General features: G+C 33.3%; 1 pseudogene; it reads right to left on the minus strand.

Annotated features, from left to right (window-relative positions):
• Positions 1 to 294: 294 nt before the first annotated feature.
• Positions 295 to 4804, minus strand: LOC120125832 (annotated as a pseudogene).
• Positions 4805 to 20649: the final 15845 nt, after the last annotated feature.

Here is a 20649-nt window from a genome sequence, read left to right on the forward strand (position 1 = left end):
ATTCATAATATTATAATACTTGGGAGTTGGAGAAGAAATGAAATCGAGCTCAAGTTTTAGAAAAATGAGCAAAGCAAAACAACCAGCAGATCGAACCAGATCCAAGCAAAACTGGGATCCCAATGCAAGCAACAATTCATATTGTTTGAATATCTTACAACGCAATGCTCCTCCAATTTGGCCTGTAAGAGCAAACAGTCGATTTTTGCCTACGACATTAGTACCCGAAAATAGATAACTCATATACACGACATTGCCACAGTTATTCCAGAATAGAAAGATGAGATGAAAGAATAGAAATCAACATCAAGAAACCATTCAATAAAACAGAGCCGTTTTAAGAGGCAGAAAAAATCAAACCCAATTCAAAGAAATCATCAACGTAACTAAAACAGACTATAGTCTTTTGAGTTCCCCCCCACACACCACCGGCACCGGCACCGGCACCACCACCGCCATCAGCATTTTTCATGGAATGATGCCAGGTTCATAGTCACTAACGCTGCACTTAGTCGGCGGTCCAGCTCTGCTCCACAATTTCACGGACTCTTCTGTTGTAGTCCCGCTTATTCTCACTAAACATTCGTGCAGCTTCCGAGTTTGCTGGAGAGTTCGGGTTTGGATCACACAGTAGAGACTGGCAAAAGCACAACATTGTCATTTTCATGTTTAGAGCGCTTTAATTGAGAATGTAAGATTCACATTTCTTAGGCCTCTGAGCAAAGCAAACTAATTTAATCAACTATATAACGATAACTAAAAAATAATAAATCACACACTTGTTTTATGTTCTGTCTCATTGTTAACTGTTTTCAGCATACTCTTGTACATTTTCCCTTCAATGTGAAGGCATAACAAATAGGCACCCTTTTTCAGCATTATGAATTTTACCTCCATTGATTAGAAAATGATGAAGAGTAATAGAACAAAACCAAGGGCCAAAGTTACTCCGAACTCTTCCCAAATAATCTATTTACAGAGAAATACTTAAAACAAATAAAAGGCTAGAAAGGATAAGATCTGCCACTAAGGCCTGATAGATCAGTCACTCTCTTGTTTTATGGACTTTGTTATAAAGATAGGAAATTTCCACACATTTAAGGAGAAACCCTGCGTCCCTTAATTGTGGTCCACTCTGGATAAGAACTTTGCTAAAGAACAGATATTCTTTCCAATGAAAAGAAATTTGACAAAGGCTACTTATTAACTTTTCTGCATGGACAAAACCTACAGGGGCAGCTAAAAAGGGGACTAGAAAAAGGTTAAGGTATGAGAAATATAACAGGTTGCTCATTTGCAAACCGGCCTACCACTTAGTCATTATACATAGACATATAGCTTGCTTATGCAGCATGTATCTCAACCACACATGAACCATCCTCTATTTGGATTTTATTGAGCATTATCCTCACAACCACTGCAGTCCATTCAAATGTCTTTTTTTTTGGATAAGAATTGGAGGTCTCGTTAAAAACCCCCTTCTTAATTGCTAGAGTACCAACCGATAGCCTAGCAACCAGCAGCAGGAGGAAAAGAGCACCTCAAGTTTTATTAATTAGACATATAAAATAACCCAGTTTAGTACAACCAAAACAGCCAAGCAACACAAACAAAACAGGACACAACAGTCCAAACAATCTCTAAGAACCCCTACACCACCCAATCCCCTTCATAGCTAACTTATCCGCCTCCCAATTTGCGCCTCTCTGAATGAGGCGAACCAGCACCTCTCTAGAAGTAACACAGGACACAATTTCCTTAATAATAGCTTGATATGCACACTTCCATGGGAATAAAAATACTCTGCCCCTTATTTATACCCCTGCCCCTTAATCTAATCTTCTTAGAAGTGTTTTCTTCAATAAATAATTTTTGCAGCTTGTTTGTTTTGGTGATGAAAATCAATTTTTTCTTCTTTTATTTACGTTAACTTATTATTTATACTTTTAAAATTTATTTTATTTTTTAATTATATAAAGATTGAAAGTCAAAAAATAATAAACAAAAAATAAAATATCAAATTAAATGAATATGACATTTTATAATTTACGTATCTATTATACTTTTACTCAATATATTTTATTTTTCAATATAATTAAAAGTTTCACTCAACTAATCAGTATAAACGATTTTTTTACTTTTAATTTATTTTAACATCAAATAAAATGATTTTAATCTTTTTAGTTATTTGATGTTAAAATAAATTAAAAAATCGTTTATATTGATTAGTTATTTGAGTGAAACTTTTAGTTATAATGAAAAAATAATTCTATTTTATATTGAGTAAAAATATAATATATATAATTATAAAATGTCACAATCACTTAATTTGATTTTTTATTTTCTATTTACTATTGTTAACTTTTGATCTTTATATAACTTTTCAAAAATATAAACTATAAGTTAATGTAAATAAAAGAAGAAAAATTAATTAATCTTTATCATCAAAACAAGCAAGTTGCAACATTTTTTATTGAAGAAAACATGTGTAAAACAATTAGACTAAGGGGCAGGAGATTTTTATTCCTTCCATGGTTCAATTATTTTCAAGAAGTCCAATAATTGGCTTTAGAAACTGTTTATGTTTGTCAATTGCCTATGGCATGAAAATATCTACATGTATTGTATGTGTCATATCTTCTTTCCTTTGATTTTTTCCCTTTCTGTTTAAACATAAACACTAAATGCAAACACACCAGACATACATGAATGACTTGTGCAGTGAACATTAATATTAACAACTGAAAAATATTCAATTAAGGCTTCTCAGAAGGATATGCTTTAAGAAGCTAATTCCGATTACTGTAATATCGATGGGAAATATGCTGATCGTATTGATGTTAGTGATGTGATAGACTTAACTTGAGCAAAAGCCACATGTTTTGTTGCAGGAAAACAGGTGCGTCACGGAAAACAATCACTCAAGTACAGACATGGATAACTCATTTGAAATTCAGCAAACTGTGAATACCATCATGGTTTAGGGGAAACCATTGATGAAACAAAGTTTCTTCAGAAAGAAAATAAAAAGGTAAAATGGCATAGAATGCTGCACCTGGATAGAGGTGAGTATAGCTGCAACATCATATATAGGACTCCACTGGCTTTGCAAAATATCCAAACAATACTCCCATCTGCGTAGACTGATCAAACCAAAACCGATCATTTTATGGGAAACGAAGCAGAAACAGGAATTTGCACACAAGACTGCAACTAAAATAAATGAATATCCTGTACATACTATTTGGATGAAACATTCGTGAGACGAAACGGACAGTCGGAGGCTTATTTGGATAATCCTCTGTAAACTGCAAAGTTAACTTGAACGTACCTGAAAAATTTCAAGAAAAATATTCAAGTTACGTGAGAATTAAAAATGAATTTATTATGCTAAAAACATTAAAACTAAAATATCTATAAGATAGTAAGTAGAAAGAAGTATCCAGGAATTAGAAACAAGAATTCTAAGATACCAACGACTATGGTTTCAAGGCTTGGTCATAATTTTCATTTATTAATTAAAATTTCCATTTTATTGATTACAGCCGAAACACCTGAAAAAGTTATTTTATTTATTTATTTATTGTGTGTGTTGTTGGGGGGCGCTGCTGCTGAAAACCGAAATGGGCAATCACCAGATATTCAACACTTTTATTGAGTGTTACTATTGTTACCCTTACCTCATTATACCCAAGCAAGCCCTCAATAATATCTTTATAGTCAAACCGCCAAGTTGTAGCAACAAAACAATTTGAACAAAATTTACCATTTGAATGTCACAGTTTTAAATTCCAAAGATACCATGTTACATTTCTACAAGGTATGACACCAATCCATGAAACAAGGGGAAAAAATCCCCCAAAATTACAACCCCGGCAATACATGACTCACTAATTTTACACACTGTACAGATCAAACAAATGTTGAACAGCAAGTGGCAAAGAAAAGTAAAGAAAATTCAATTTCCATAATCACAAAACCAATCCTTAATTGAAAATAATCATTAGGATTCATGAACATTAACAAAACCCAACAGAAGCACACACAAAAGATTAACACCACAGTCATAAACCACAAACAGTTCATCAATGACAAAGCAGATTGAACAAAAATTCAACTACACACTGTCTCCACCAACTAAAACAAAACCATGCGTGCTTGAATCATGTATCACTGCTTATTGATTAAAGCAAGCATGCATAGAAAAATACATAGCATTTCATATTGCATGAAAAATGATCAAATCAGCAAGAACACGCTTTTATCAATTTCACCCAAAACCCAAAATGATAACATAATTGACAAATTCAATTTCAAAATTCCGAGAGAAAAAATCCCATAAGAAAACATTAACATCACAAAACGTGAAACTAAAAGTTCATGTAATTCAAAAGAAAGGAAACAACAAAGAAGCTTTACCTCCATCCCAAGGAGTATCGTCAGGTCTGCAAAAAATATCGAAATCCCAATCAATTAAAATATAAAAATAAAAATAAAAAGAGAAGTAATTAAAAGATAAAGAAACGACGAAAAAGAAAAATACCCAAAAATGACAGCGTTCCAAAGCATGATATTATTATCTTGAGGAGCCCCACTAATACCAGCGGGTGGATCCTGTTGTAGCCTCTTGAAGTCTCTCATCAGCCTCTTCCTTGCCGGGGTCGACATCGCCTTCGTTTCAAAATAAACCCAACCCGATCCAAACACAATAAGCTTTTACAAAGAGAAGGTAATCTGGGGGAAACCTATGAAAGGTTCATATTCCTTTGCGATTTGTTTTTCTTAATATTTTCAGCTTGGGTGAGTGTTTGAATTTTGTTAACAACGGAGAACATAAGATAATAATTTTATTGCTTTTTGGTACTCAAATTTTATTTTCTTTCTTCAATATCATGTTTAACGATTTAGTTTATATTTTAATTTGATATCTTCTAATTAAGAAATTAACAGAATTGCTGACGTGATATTTTTTTATTTTTTTAATGATGATGTGATATTACCTTACGGTAACATGACAATAAGTTTTTAACGATGTACCAAATTGAAATTTAAACTTAACGTTAGGTATGATTGTGAAAAAAATAAAGTTTGAAAATCAAAATAGAACAAAAGTAATAGTTTAGGTATTAAACATATAGTTTATCCTAAAATTAGGGTTATGATTCAATTACACATTTTAAAACTCTTTTAATTCTTACACAAATTTAAGACTATTGAATGAGTGAAAATATATAACTAAGATTAATTTCTTGTTTTTTTTCTTCAAAGAATATCTTTTCATTTTCTACTATTAATCTTAATCATCTATTTTCACCCATTCAACGATAAAAAATATGTGTAAACATTCGAGGGATAAAGAAATTATAAATATAAATATATAATTTTGTTCGATTTTCTAATTCAAGATGAGAATCTTTCAGTTATCGATTTTGATTCTCATCTTCAATGTAAGTAGGGATAAATCCAAAATGACTGACTTAAGGCTTATGTCTTATTACTTAGGTCTTGAGGAGAAACATATCAATAATGGGATTTTTGTTTCTCAAGAACGTTATTGCAAGAACGCACTGGAGAAATTTAACATGCTTAGGTGTAAGCCTCTCAACACCCCGATGGAATGTGGAGTAAAACTTTCAAATTTTGATGAAGGAAATAAAGTAGATCTTGCAGTGTACAAAGGTCTCTTGGAAACTTAAGGTACCTAACTTTTACAAGACCTAATATTCTTTTTGCTGTTAGACTTGTTTGTCGTTTCATGGAGAATCCTTCATCTTCTCAACAATAGACAACAAAAAGATTTTTTTTATCGTTGGATTAATAATGACATGTGAAATGACAGTTTTACCTGATGTTATATGTTTCCGATTTCTTCATAGTACGTGGTTGTATATTTGTATGAAGCTTGATTTTGTGTTATTTTGTTGTGATGTGTTGTTTTTTGGATGTCTATCTTCATTGTTTCTGCTTAACACACATGATTATGGTTTTGTTTGTCTGATTCGTTTTAGAATCTAATGTGCACACATGATACTCGGGTTATTCTACGTAACTGGGTATATGGTGTTACATGTCATCTATACTAACCACAAATCCTTTAAGTGGTTAAACGGAAAAGATAAGAATAACATAGTAGCAGATGCACTATCCCAAAAATATATTCTTATCTCTCAAAAGAATGTTATTATTCCGAGATTTGAATATATTAAGGATTTATATCATGATGACTTAGGCATTTCTAATAGATATACTCATTCTTTTAAAAGTGCTTTTAACGAGTTTTATCTTGTAAATAGATTTGCTCTCCCAATAAATAGGTTATATACTCCACAAAGCTACTCACAAGAATTTTTATTTCATGAATCATATTCAGGAGACTCGATGGATTACTTTAGCAAAATGCTTAAACACTTCTTTTGGCCATAAACAAGCAAATGCATGGAGAAAGCATATGAAACAATCACAAACAAAGCCAACAGAGGTCGAGCCATGTTGAATTTGAATCTAGAAACCATACAAAAAGACTTGTGCGTAAATGACCGAATTTCACAACAACGAGAAATTAGTTTCAACTAGGGAGAGAGCTCTACCGAAGCACATAAATAAACATCACTTTAATCCAGGTAAATATATCAAAAACTTCCCTTTCAACAATTCTGATTATATTTCTCTTGGATTTGAAGATTCGTGGACGAATCCTATTGAGGAGAGGGGGACTTATACATGTTCCAAAATCCATGATAATAAGGGTACATGCTTCGTTGGACTAATATTCATACTCGAACCTATTGGAAGAACAAAGTCTCAAAGATTCATAGTATATTTATCCGGTAAGTATACTATGAGTGAATCCTTCAAAGTTTTTTTTACTTTTCTCCCTTTGATATTTTAGATTTGAAGTTGAAACTTTTTCAAGAGAGAGAGAGGATGATACATGCATAACACGCCTCACATCAAAGGAAGATTGAATGACTCTTCCAATTAAGGCACACGCCCAAGCCTTGGGAAAGAAAACCAAAATAAAAGCAGACTTGTAGCGACTTTTTGAATAGGATCCAAGTGTTATTTGGTCAATGTGTCTTCAGGAGATACAATTGACTATATCTAAGATTTCCAACGTTATCTGAAAGGCATCAATCCGATATTAAAAACTCAATATACGATCATTTTAGCGAAGACGATGCATGCAAGGGATTAATATGAGATTTTGTAAATATTACAACTTTTTAATATTTTTATTGATTATATGCAATATAATTTAATATAGGAAGAGACATTATCTTTTATTATTAGATTTATTATTTTTTAGGAATTTAGATATTGTGTTTATTATTATTTTATTCATTAAGTTACTTAGAAATTTGGATCTCCTCACCTATTTAAAGAAGGCTTCATTCACTATTGGAAAACACACCTTTCTTGAATAATAATATATCGTGAGTAATTTTTCGCAAGTGCTAATAGACTTGTGCCTTCGAAGCATTCTTCATCATGAATTTCTTCAAGTTCTTTGTAAGGGAGATCTTCACACTTCAATTTGTCTTTTCATTACGGTTAGGAGTGTTTGTTAGAGCTGATTATAGAGTTTATATAGTCAATTGATGTTAGGAGGGTTCTTATGACACCAATCTATCATTCATCATCATCATCACGCCACCAACACCATCAAAACCCTACTTTACGTTAACTTCATAACCTAATAACCCTTATAGCCGCAATTGACTAGACAAACTCTATAATTAGCTCTAATCATCCCTTCTAACCGTAATGGAAAGGCAAACTAGAGTGTGAAGATCTCTCTTACGAAGAACTTGAAGAACTCTATGATGAAGAATGCTTCGAAGGCACAAGCTATCATCACTTGAAAAAACGTATTCACGATATATTATTATTATTCAAGAAAGATGTGTTTTCCAATGGTGAATGAAACCTCCTTTATATAGGTGAGGAGTTCCAAAGTTATAAGTAATTTAATGAATAAAATAATAATAAACAAAAGATAACTCTATCTTAATTCCTAATAAAATAATAAATTCTATCCTAAAAGATAATGCATCATCCTATATTAAATTATATTACAAATAATCAATAAAAATATTAAAAATTCCTAATATTTACAAAATCTCGTATTAACCATGTTTAGGATTTTTTCGTCATATCTTGAGTTCTCGATATCAGATTGATGTGTTTCAGGTACCGTTGGAAAGCTAAGAGACATTCAATCGTATCTCTAGAAGATATGTCAACAAAATATAATATATGGATCTCATTCAAAAAAGTCTTCGCAAGTCTGTTGTTGTTTTGAACTTCTTTATCAAGGCTTGGGCGTGTGAATTAATTAGAAGAGTCGGTCCACCTTCCTTTGATGTGAGGCGTGTTATGAATGTATCATCCTCCCTTTTTACAAAAACATTCTACATTGAATATGAAATATCAAAGGGAGAAAAGTAATAAACTTTTAAGGATTCACGCACACTATACTTATTAGATAAATATGCTTTGAATCTTCGAGACTTTGTTCTTCTAATAAGTTCGAGTAGGAACATTAGTCCAAAGAAGAATGTATCCTTATTATCATGGATTCTGGAGCATGTATCAGATGGAGAGTTCTAATTAAAAAATGAAGATAAATGGTTGATTTTGGTTCGTTGAAAGCATAGGTTTGAAAGGAGTACTGTAACAACTGACCTTTACAAATTATTTTTGATGATTCACTATTTTTATTTCCTACTAACTATGCTAACAATTTTTCCACGCTGTAGAACTATTGTAAAGGATTTTTACATTTTATTAAAAATAGTAAATCTTGTATTACGTCATGGAGAAAATATTCAACGACAATGAAAAGTATAAATGATTAGAATGATAGGATAACTAAGATATGGAAACAATGCATTCTTTCTCGTCAAGTTCAATTACTTATCCTATGCCAACTTCCGCAATGATATAATTCAAGATTCCAAAGAAGATTTGTGATGTAGTTAACTCAACAGTGGAAAGACTTTGTTTGGGTCGAAAAACAAGAAAAGATGGAGTTTATTATGTTAGTTTTCTTTCATTTTTTAATGGAACAAAATATTTCTTAATAATTGTAAATAGTTCAAGTGGTGTAGTGGAAATGTTGTGGGCTTATAACATAGAGGTCCTACGATCAAAACCTAGCTTTTTTATATGAATAATTTTATTTATGAAAAGAAACCTATTACAAGACCATCTATAACACTTATGACCATGATGTTTTGATAAGAAAACAAACTTCAAATTTTATCAATTTCAGATATGATTTCCAAAGTTTATTGCCTAATAAATCATTTTTAAATTTTAAAAATGAATGATTTTGATAAGTTTTTTATTATTATAATTGAACAAAACAATGCCCCCCTTTCATGTGTTTCACTTTGTTGGTTACTTATCATTATTATTATAAGAAAATCCCAATTTATAAAAGGAAAAAAGAGATCAAATACCGATACTTTGAATTTAAACATGATAAGAAAGAAATTAAAAGAAAACAAATGATCCTTCCAATCTCTATTCTAGTTGATAGCTTATATGGCTTTGCTTTAATGCTATGGTGGAGGCTAGGAGATTTTAAAGTTTCAAGCCCTTGGACAACTGCTAGAGCCTCAGCCGTGAAGACCAAGGTGATGTTCTTGTTATCCTGTATCCAGAATCGAGTATTGGGCCGTTGTCATCTATGGCTATAAAATCATGAGCATGTCTTTCTTTCATCGGAGGATATACTTGCATAGGGATTTAAATTGTGGTTGTGGTCGTGTTTTCGGTTTTATTATATTTATCACAATTGATGACATAGCAGATTCTATTGCGGTGATCATAATGTACAAACTTGTTCCTGAAAAATCACTTGGGATAAAGGTGATCGTAATGTTTTCAACACTTTGTCTTTGTTGTTCACGTACAAACTTGTTCCTGAAAAGTCATGGGGCCCATATCGAAATAACAAAAAGTTTTTAAATTACCTCTGTTTATGAATCTGAAATAACCATTGAAGCCAGTCCAGGAAATTTAGGTTGGTCGCCTCTTTGGACCAGCTAATGTCTAGTTTGGTCTGGACTGCAGCTGCAAAAGGGCAAGCCCTGCTGATATGTAGTGTATCTTCCGGTGTTGCTTAACAACGGGGACAAGAGGCATTTTTAGTAGGGATTTAAATCCCTGATTGGTAGTAATACGCTTGATAAGAAGATTTTGTCTCGTAGGAACATAGTTATTGACAAACCTCTAAAGCTGAATCTTCATTTTAGATTGACATGTGGTGTTCCAAATGTAGTTGAAAATGTTGTCCAATTGAGCATGTTGGTTATCCAAGTGAAAAAGTAGTTTGTACCCACTACAAACAAAATACTAGCCCGAACCTTCCTCTCCAAAGTGATAACATCCTCTTGAGGGGAGAATGGTAAATGGATGTCCATAATTTCCTACTCATTCCTATCAAAGTTAGAGCAAAATAAGGGCATTGTTCCAACTCTTATCCTTTGCCATAATGAGATCGGATACCCTGTCTACATTTGATGAACGAATAGAAGAAACTTTATGAACATGAGAACCTGGTAACCAATAATCGTTTCAGATCGAAATCAACATGCCAGAACCTATCCTCCACCCTAGTCCCAATTCAAGGAGTTTCCGCGAACTCCAAATGCTACGCCAAATGAGAGATGGATGAAACCCTTGAGGAGCCTCCATAAATGTAGATTGAGGATAATACTTAGTCCGAAGAAGTCTAGCAACTAACGAACCTGGGTTAGAGAAGATGTGTCAGCCTTGTTTAGCTAGGAGCGCAATATTGAACTTGCCATGGTCCCTAAAACCCATTCCACCGTTGTTGCTCAGGGAGCATAGAGCATTCCATGAATACCAATGAATTCCTCTCCTCGAAGCCGATTTTTTCCACCATATTCTTGTAGCTATAGCCTCGAGTTCTTTACAAAAGCAGAGAGGGAGAAGAAAACATGACATAGACTTAGAGTGGGATTGCTTGAAGCACTGCTTTGATAAAGATTTCCTTTCCTCCAAGAGGGAGGAGATGATTGCTCTAACTTTGTATCCGATTCAAAAATATTTCTTATAAGTTCATAAATGTCACACCCCGATTTCAGGGGCAAATAAAAATAAGAAGAAGAAAATTTTGAATTTCAAAATTTATTTAAGTAAATTTAAGTGATTAAATTACAAGTTTTAGAAACTTGCAGCTCAATTTTGAAACTCTGGGAAGTTCAGGGACTTAACCTTGAGTTTTCTCATTCTATGTAGACAGAGAAAAATGAAAAGGAAAATACCCCCAATTTTGGGAAATCAAATCCCTAAAACCCCCAATAGAAACCTCGCTGGCCTCCTCAAGCGCTCGTCGGTTGGCCACCATTCGACCCATTACTACCCCGTTCGATTCGTCATTGATTGGCGACCAAAGCCCCTCCCTTGTTGCTCTGGATTCAGCTGTCGATTGACGTGTAGGGATCTTCGAAACCTTGCCTGTTCCAAGGCCCCCACCGTTTATTTTCCACTCGAATGAAGCTGATCAAGACGTCGCCTCACCGCCTGCGCCATTAGCATTGCCGTCCTTGGGCGCTCGTGACCCAACCCGTGGGTTGAAGCACTGCTGCCGTTTCTTCATCGTCGAAGTGGGTAAGCTCGATTCTAATATTTTTGGGTGATTTCGACAAGTTTTGTTGTGAAAGTAGTTGATTAATGTATGAATTCGAGCGTGTAGGAGACCAAGGATGAATCGGTTGCTGTCCCTACCCCGTCGTCGCCACACACGTCGTCAATGTGCGTGGGGTTCGTTCCCCAGCTCTGCTTTCTTCTAGAACCGGTCCAACCGATCTTTACCGACCCAAACCGCTCGAACCGGACTGATTCGAGTATGTTTAACCCGGCCGTATCAACCCGATCCTAGTAAACTAGGACCGTACTAAGTCAACTCGATGAGTCAACTAGGACAGAGGCAACCCGTTGACTTTAACCTGACCTTGACTTGCCCATTGACTTTAACCGTTGACCCAAAAAGGTCAAATTTTTCGAAAAGTCATATTTTATGTTTTTCGACGTCCTGAGTGCGAATCCGAAGTCTGTTTTCCAAATTCGCACTATGTAAGCCGTTTTCAGTTATTTATCTCCGAAATCAATTTTTCCAACTAAGTTCAGTTTTTGACGTAAATTTGGTTGCTATGTATCCGAGGAATTATTGGACATTGAATTCAAGTTCGAGAGTGATCGAATGGAGTTTAAGTGTTCAGTTGGTGGAGCAAAAAAATCGAGGTAATACTTTACTACCTCTTTGCATGATTTATGGAACATGTTGATAATGGATAAATGCATATATGTATATGATTGATCTATTATGCATTTTTTATTATGGATGGACTAGAATCCGAATACAAATTAAGTGATAAATTGGTTAAAACTCGATTAAATTATATAAATGAATTGAAAGACTGGTAAGAAATGATTTCAAGTGCAATGATTAATTTGAAGAGCCAATGACTTCATAATTATTAAAATCTAATTATTTTTGTTAAAAGGTTTAATACGGGAATCACCTAACTATAAAATTTATGAAATTGCCCTTATGGGGTAAAAATGGGCTGGACAGAGCGAAAGCACCTTGAGAATTTGTATTTTTAATCCGTTAAATCACCATTTCATATTTTAAATTCACGATCTGATCAGATAGTCACTAATAATCGAATCCTAACATTCGAAAAGGCATAAGGCCTGTAATTGTTGATTATCAACAGCACCTAAAGTCTAAATATTGGAAGTACTATTCTTGTTTGAATTATTCAGAAAAATGAAATTAAATGGAAAGGACTAGAATAAACTTGAATTGTAATTTGTCCAAAATGCCCTTGCATCGCAAAAATACCATGATTACCCCTAAGAGCAAAAATAACGCTTAACAGATATATCTAACCAAATTACCATGAAAGGTACATATGTTTAGATTCATCTGAATTACTGAAATGTCTTCGAGCTACGAAATAACTAAAATAACCCCAACATTCAAATGACCAAAATACCTTGAACTCTAAAGGAACTAGAATACTTGGAAGTCTAATTTATCAGAAGTAATGCCACTAATAAAATTGAATGGAATGACGATAATACCCTTAACGCATAAAAAGGACTATGAATGGCTATGATAATGGAGACGACCTAAGAACTTATATTTTGATTCACTTGAACCTTGGGATCACCGATTAAATTCCTGATCTATTTGAAAAACCCAAAAAATAAACTCATACATTTGGAATTTCTTAATATGTCGATCTCATTGTTTTTTAATGATTATTTTAAGACTAGATTACTAGAACTACGACACGTCACTGAAGTATTTAAATGATGGATATTCATCAAGTTTTGAAATAAGTAATGAGTCTAGACCCCAAATAACTAAAATAACCTCGAATACCAAGATGATCTAAATACCTTTATGACTTAGATCAAGTGAATGCCTTTGGATAGACTATGGGAACACTGATGAACATAAATGATGTACTGCCTCTAAAGGTTATGGAGCACGACCCATGTCGTCGGGCATTTTGGATACTATTACAACATGAAAATGAAATAAATGCCAACATAATATATATTATTCTCCTCAAGAACTGATCAAGGATGATTCTGATATTGATCAGATCAAATGGTGTAGTCAGTAATAAGAAGTGAATAATAGTGAAGTGTCACGATCTGAATGATTGACAAGTATCACAGTATTAAGATATATAGTTCGATCGGACTTGAAATCTCGATGATTCCATGTATAATCTTGAATACCAAAAATCATTGCTTTATCCTTATTGAGTTAAATTATTAAGAATTCTCCAAGAACCAAAATGCATGAAATAGCCCTGTTAGTTTGAATAATGGAATCACTCATGTCATACTTGATATCTTAAGTAACTCTGATGCACAAGATTATGAATACCTTCTTGATTACCAAGTAGCTCTGAAGAATATTTGGATCCTCTAGTGTGTTTCTTATGTGACATGTAAATGTTTTACCTATTTTAAATGTGATTTTCTGAAATCACTGATTTACTAATTTACTAGCTTATGAACTATGGCTACATGGTATATATTCTCTGGTTACATGTTTTCACTGGAAAATATAATAATTCATGATTTATGAATCATGGAATCTATTGGTTTATGAACTATGATTACTTGAAATGTGTTATTTGGTTTCCTGTTTTCACTGGAAAATATTATTGTTCCTGATTTATGGACCAGAGAATCTACTGGTTACTATTATAACTATTTTATTGGGAAATTATCTGGGTAAGTTGGAGTATAGAGGTTCAACTCTGATCAAGCTGATAAATCCTTACAGACCTAAGGTGACATTTGGATATGCTTCGAGGCCCCGAGAAACGTTTTTAGGTAGTCTAGCAGGCCCCAAGGCACTCCCTTGGGTTAATTATGGGACTACATATGGTGTAAGGGTGGAGGGCAGTTATGTGATTTATTTCATTGTAACTCTTACGAGATTTTATTGGATCACGATCTTAATATTACAGTTTACTGTAAAATCTAATTTATATTGGATATTGTATGGGTAGTATTATGAAGTATGGAGGTTCAGCTCTGATCAAGCTGGTAAATCCTTACAGACCTAAGGAGACCCTTGGGTAGCCCCATAGGCCCCAAGGTATTCCTTTAGGGTGGCTTCTTTGATGTGTGCTTAGGGTAAGTCCTTATGGATGCAGTTTTGGGGGAACTGCATAAAGGTGATCGGTTGAAGTGTTCTACTATGGTTTTAAAAATATGTTTTAAATTGTTACTGTTTTAAAAAAAAAGATATGTACCTTTACACTAGTTTTGGTTGGAACACACTAGACTTCCTATTCTGATCTCCTAAAAACTTGGTACTCTGAATGTTTCCTATGAACTGAAATATTCATGGCCTTTACTCGATGAAATATTAGTGAAACCTCAACTCATTACGAAAATCTGTAGACGACTAAGTCAATAAGGAAAATTTATGATATTCATTTTATCTGCATGTCCTTCAGCCTCACTTGATAGTTTTGTATTACTGAGCTTCCCAAAGCTCACTCTTTTACTCACCATTTCAGGTTAAAAGAATCAAACCAGTGCAACTATCGACATCAATAAAGGAGTTCCATCGGCGTTGCTTGCGAAGTACGGTGCATGTGATTAGGGGGCATGTAGGTTGTACTCTGTTTTTATATCAGAGTCTGAAACTTGTATGATTTTAATCCTGTTTATAATATATGAATGGTTTTCTAAATTTGTATTATTTATAAATTGTTTTATGATTTTACGTGTTTTAACAGAAATTTTAAATTTTCCAGGATTTTTACTGTGGGTCACTCCGATGGCTTTAATGTGACACCTCATATCGGATCGGGTCACCCGCATCGGTCTGTGGGTGTTACAAGAAAGCACACTTTTTTTTATCGATCATTGAAGGGAGGCTCAAATAGGATTCTATATTGGTAGGGGTTGTCTCAAAAAAAGGCGGACTAATATACGGGTAAGAAACGACGTGAAAGGAAACTTAATAAGATAATTAATAAATTTGGTAAAGCGCTACCAGAAATGTTGGCAGACTCATAATGTTGTAGGTAGAAAACATGAAAACTATTAAAACATTTGGTAACCGGTAAACATTGGTTATCGGTAGGTATCAATACATATATATAAGTGTCCATACTTACTTCACCGTGGAAAATATTAAATTAGGGTTATCTTTTGAGTGAGTTTTAAGATATTAATTTAGTAATTATACGCGTCTAATGATTTATTTTTATGTTACGGTATATATTATTATTCAATAAAAAATAATAAACATAGATATTACATATTTATTATTATCTTTGGTTAAAACTGTTAAATTTAAATTCTAAATAATATTTTATAAAATATCTAAACAATCAAATAATGTTTTGTGTAAATGAAATTATTAAATTAATGTTGTAGGTGGAAAACATGAAGAACTATTAAAAATTTTTGAAACATAAATTGCATCTATACTTACTCTAAAAATATAGATATTTAAATATTGTCCTGAAAAAGTATCTATACCTATATTGTATGTATCGATACTTATATTTAAAACTTAACCGGTTAAAATAAAATATGCGCTACCTATTATATTAAATTACCTATAATACCTATCGATTTGTTTAAATGCTACTAATAATGTAAACGATAAAATAAAATAGGCGCTACCTATTACGTTAAATAAGCGCTATCTATTATGTTAAACTACCTACCGGTTTGTTTGAAGGTTACTAATAATGTAAACGGTATAATAAAATAGGCGCTACATATTATGTTAAAATATCTACAGGTTTTTTTAAGGCTACTAATAATGTAAACGGTAAAATAAAATAGGCGCTACCTATTACATTAAATAAGTGACACCTATTATATTAAACTACCTACCTATTTGTTTGAAGGTTGCTAATAATGTCAACGGTAAAATAAAATAGACGTTACCTATTACATTAAAATACCTACCGGTTTGTTTAAAGATTACTAATAATGTAAACGGTAAAATAAAATAGGAGCTACCTATTATGTTATTATGGTTGATAATGTTTTCAGTAATTAACCAGTTATATTAAAATAATATTTTTTTGGCGCATTTTACATACGATGATAATAATCCTAATTATTATCATTATTATTACCAACACAAATAACATTTTCGGTGAAAACATATAACATTTCCGGTAGCGCTTTTAACCGGTCACCTATTTAACCAGTCACGTCGTTTTTTCAACCGTATATTAATCCGTCTCACAGCAAAACCTCCATATTGTTAATGCCATCAACACTCAAAATATGTCAAACATCCGATTTATTGTAATCCCCAACAATGGAACTAAAAAATACAGTTGATTTTTCAAAATTAATAATCTGACTTGAGCAATTCGATTATAAAACCAGCAACATCTTAAGATTTTGAGCAACAATAGCCGTAGCTACACCATATATAAGTCTGTCATCGGCGAAGAATAAATGGGTAATGGTTGGGGCGTTTTTGGATATACGACACCCTTTAGCGTTTCATTGCGGGAGGCCAAGCGGATTAGAGAAGAAAGGTCCTCACTACATATCAGAAATAAGAAGGGGCCGAACGAATCTCCCTGTCAGAGACCTCTAGATGGGCAAAATTTGTCACTAATAATACCGTTAATTATCACTGAGTAAGACACAGTGGTGACAACTCATCACATGATTTAAACGGTATTCCGAGAAGCCCATTTTCCTATATAAAGTGCTATTCAACACGATCGTATGCCTTGTTCATGTCAAGTTTGAGGGAAAATGATCCATTACGACCAACATGTTTCTTTTGAAAGAATGAAGGACCTCATAAGCAATGATGATATTGTCAGTGAAAGCTGCCCCGAAATAAATGTACTCTGAGCTTTGTCGATGCATAAATGAAGCATAGACTGAAGTCTATTGGCTATTATCTTCAATATTATTTTAAAGAGAACATTATAGGGACTGATCGGCCTAAAATGGGACAAACTTCTAAGACCATTAACGTTGGGAATAAGAACTGTGTATGATTGATGTCAACAATGGAGAGGTCGCCTTTTAGAATTGATATACAATAATTAGAAACATCAAGGCCTACAATATCCCAGAAACGTTGATAGAAGATTGCGCCAAGACCGTCTTCCCCATAAGCTTTCAGAGGGCTCATAGATTGCAATGCTATCCAAACATCTTCATAGGTGAAGTCACGCATAAGAGACTCAATTATGGGAAGGATTAATGCAACAGTCAATATTCTTCAAAATCATTATTGATAAATACATCTATGTGCCTGTCCAAGAAAGAGAAAGAGCTAAGAGAGAGAGACGCATTATTTTTCCAGCCGATAGAGAGACCTCAGCTGCTGCCAAGAGGAACTAATATCAATGCCATTAGAGAGTCTCTATGTTAGAGGAGTGTAGTTTAGTCTCCATTAAAAAAAGAATTGAAGGTTTATGTCTCGCACCATATAGCAAAGACGACGAACATTCGCATTGAACAAAATAGAGAGATCATCGTTGTATCACTCACTTTGAGTCTCAAATCAAGTTACTTTATGATATTCCCTCGAAAAATAGGGGACAAGTGTTATACCTCCACAAATATCTTCCGAAAACTTTCAAACCTATGCTAACAGGGATCCTCAGAGACACCACACTGAAGATACTATTTTTTTTCTCCATTTCCTATTATTATTATTTATTATTATTATTATGATTATTATTATTATTATTATTATTATTATTTTATTATTACAAATGGGCCAAGTTTGGCCCAACCAGTTAACCCAAATACAGTGGCCCAGTTAACCTAAATGTGTAACCTTAAACCCATTTAGGGTTTGTATCTAAACCCCAGCCGCCATCATCCATCCACCGTTGGATCTGGCATGATCCAACAGTCCAAGAACCTCCAGCAGGAAACCCTAGGGTTATGATACCCTAGGGACTACGCCAGCTGCCGCCGCTCCACGTCGCTCCAGCCGCTGCCATGCCCCAACCGAAGGCTCCACAAGTTCCAACGCCAGCCGTCCACGTTATGGCCCTAGGGTGAGTCACCACTGGGAGTCCGGTGACTCACCAGACTCCACTCTTTTACCCGGTCTGATGGTCACACCGGTGATGGCTATAAAGCCATCACCCCATCTGCAAAGAAAAAGAAAAAAACCAACAGGACACAGAGAGACAAAACCGAGAGCAAAGATACAAAAACGGAGAGCAACAACACAATAACCAGCAAAAAAAAATAAAAAAAAGAAAGGAGAGAAGCTTACCGAGGAAGCCACGACCACCGGACCTCTTCAAACGTCACCAAAACCTTCGAAAATCGAAGGTACTTTCTTAGATTTGCTCCGATCGGGAGCTGTTTAGGAGAAAAGAGCATCGGAATCGTCATTAGGACGGTCCGATCTACATGGTGGTGTAAAAATAATTTTTTTCGGCCACCGGATACGGTGGCCGGCGGTGAGAATCACGACGGCAGACGGATGCCGCCCGGTGACCGGCTTCCCTCCGATGAGGGAAGCTAGAGAGAGGGGAGAGCATTTCATTTCTCTCTCAGTTAGAGAGAGAATAAAAAAAAAATGAATGCTGGCCCTTCGAGCCAGCCGATTTTAGCTTTAAATAGCCCTTCCCGAACGACGCCGTTTCGGGGAGGGCTATTTGTGTAATTAAATAAAAGTTAAATCCTTTCCGCAATCATCCTAATTTGTAAAATTTACATTTTAGTCACTAAATCAATTTATAATCCTTTTAATTCGGTTCTTTAAATTTATTTTTATTTATTTTAGTCCTTTGTATTAAAATAATATATTTAGGGTAAATGACAAATTTAGTCCTTTAATTTTAATAATTAATTTTTTTAATCTGAATAGTATGTTTTAATTTATTTTAATCTAATATCCGAATTTTATATAATTTTATTTTAGTCACTAAATTAATAAATAAGGAAATAGCATGTTTAATCCCTATAATTTTGATTAATTATGAATTAGGTTTTTTAATTTTAATTTTACTATAATTTAGTCACTAATTTTAAATATTTTCATTTATTTTACTGCTTTTAAATATATAGTTCTAATTGTATTTTATTGTTTTAATTTTACTTGTTTATATATTTAAATATTTTTATTATTATTATGTAGTCATAAATATATATATAATAAATAATAATTTATATTTTTTTTCAATAAATTATTTTAATATTTATTTTTCAATATCGAAGAAAAGGGCAGTCTTAATACAACTGGATGTCCTATTCTGGTATTTTAAAATTAAATATTAATAAAAAATTATTATTTAATTTTATTTAAATTAATATTTATTAATATCAAAGAAAAGAGCTGCCTTAAGGCACCTAGAAGTCCTTTTCTGATATTTTTAAATAAATAAATAGTTTTTATATAATTTTGAAATAATAGGATTATAAATTAAATATATTTTGAATTTTTAAATTTTTTAATAATAGAGACAATTTATAATTAAAAAGTACCAATTTTGGGCATTGTAGGGGTGCTAATCCGTTTATCTTTTAACTGATGTTTTCTTAAAAACTCTTTTAAAAGATAATTTTTTTAGGTATTCGACCTACCTGACCCAAAATGCCGATGGCGACTCCCAAATTATTTTCAAAACCATTTATTCACATCAATTTTCCCGCTAAATAAATATTTCATGCCCGGACGAAAACCGATTACGACAGCTTGGCGACTCCGCTGGGGACTGGTCAAACTTTTAAAATCAATTATAAATTGTCTCTATTTTTTAAAAATTTATATATTTTTATAATTCTTTCTTTTCAAAAATTTTATATATTTATTATTTTCATAGTATTTATATATTTTCTTATTAATATTTCATTTTATTTGCAAGTATTTTATTTCATTATTTTTCTGTCAAAGGTTTGAACATTTCTCCTCACACACAACACTTTCATAGCATAACATAAAGCTCTATAATTGAGTTTGTCCCTTTTAAGTGGGAGTGAAAGCGACGTCTTCGTGAGAATTTATTCTCCGTGTCAGACCTAGCAAGTAACTTTCGGGGTTTATATGCTCTATGTCTTCGTGAGAATTTATTCTCCGTGTCAGGTATAGAGAAATGTGTCCCCTCG

The sequence above is a fragment of the Hibiscus syriacus genome, unplaced genomic scaffold (assembly GCF_006381635.1).
Source record: "Hibiscus syriacus cultivar Baekdansim isolate YM2019G1 unplaced genomic scaffold, ASM638163v2 tig00110445_pilon, whole genome shotgun sequence".
NCBI lineage: Eukaryota > Viridiplantae > Streptophyta > Magnoliopsida > Malvales > Malvaceae > Hibiscus > Hibiscus syriacus.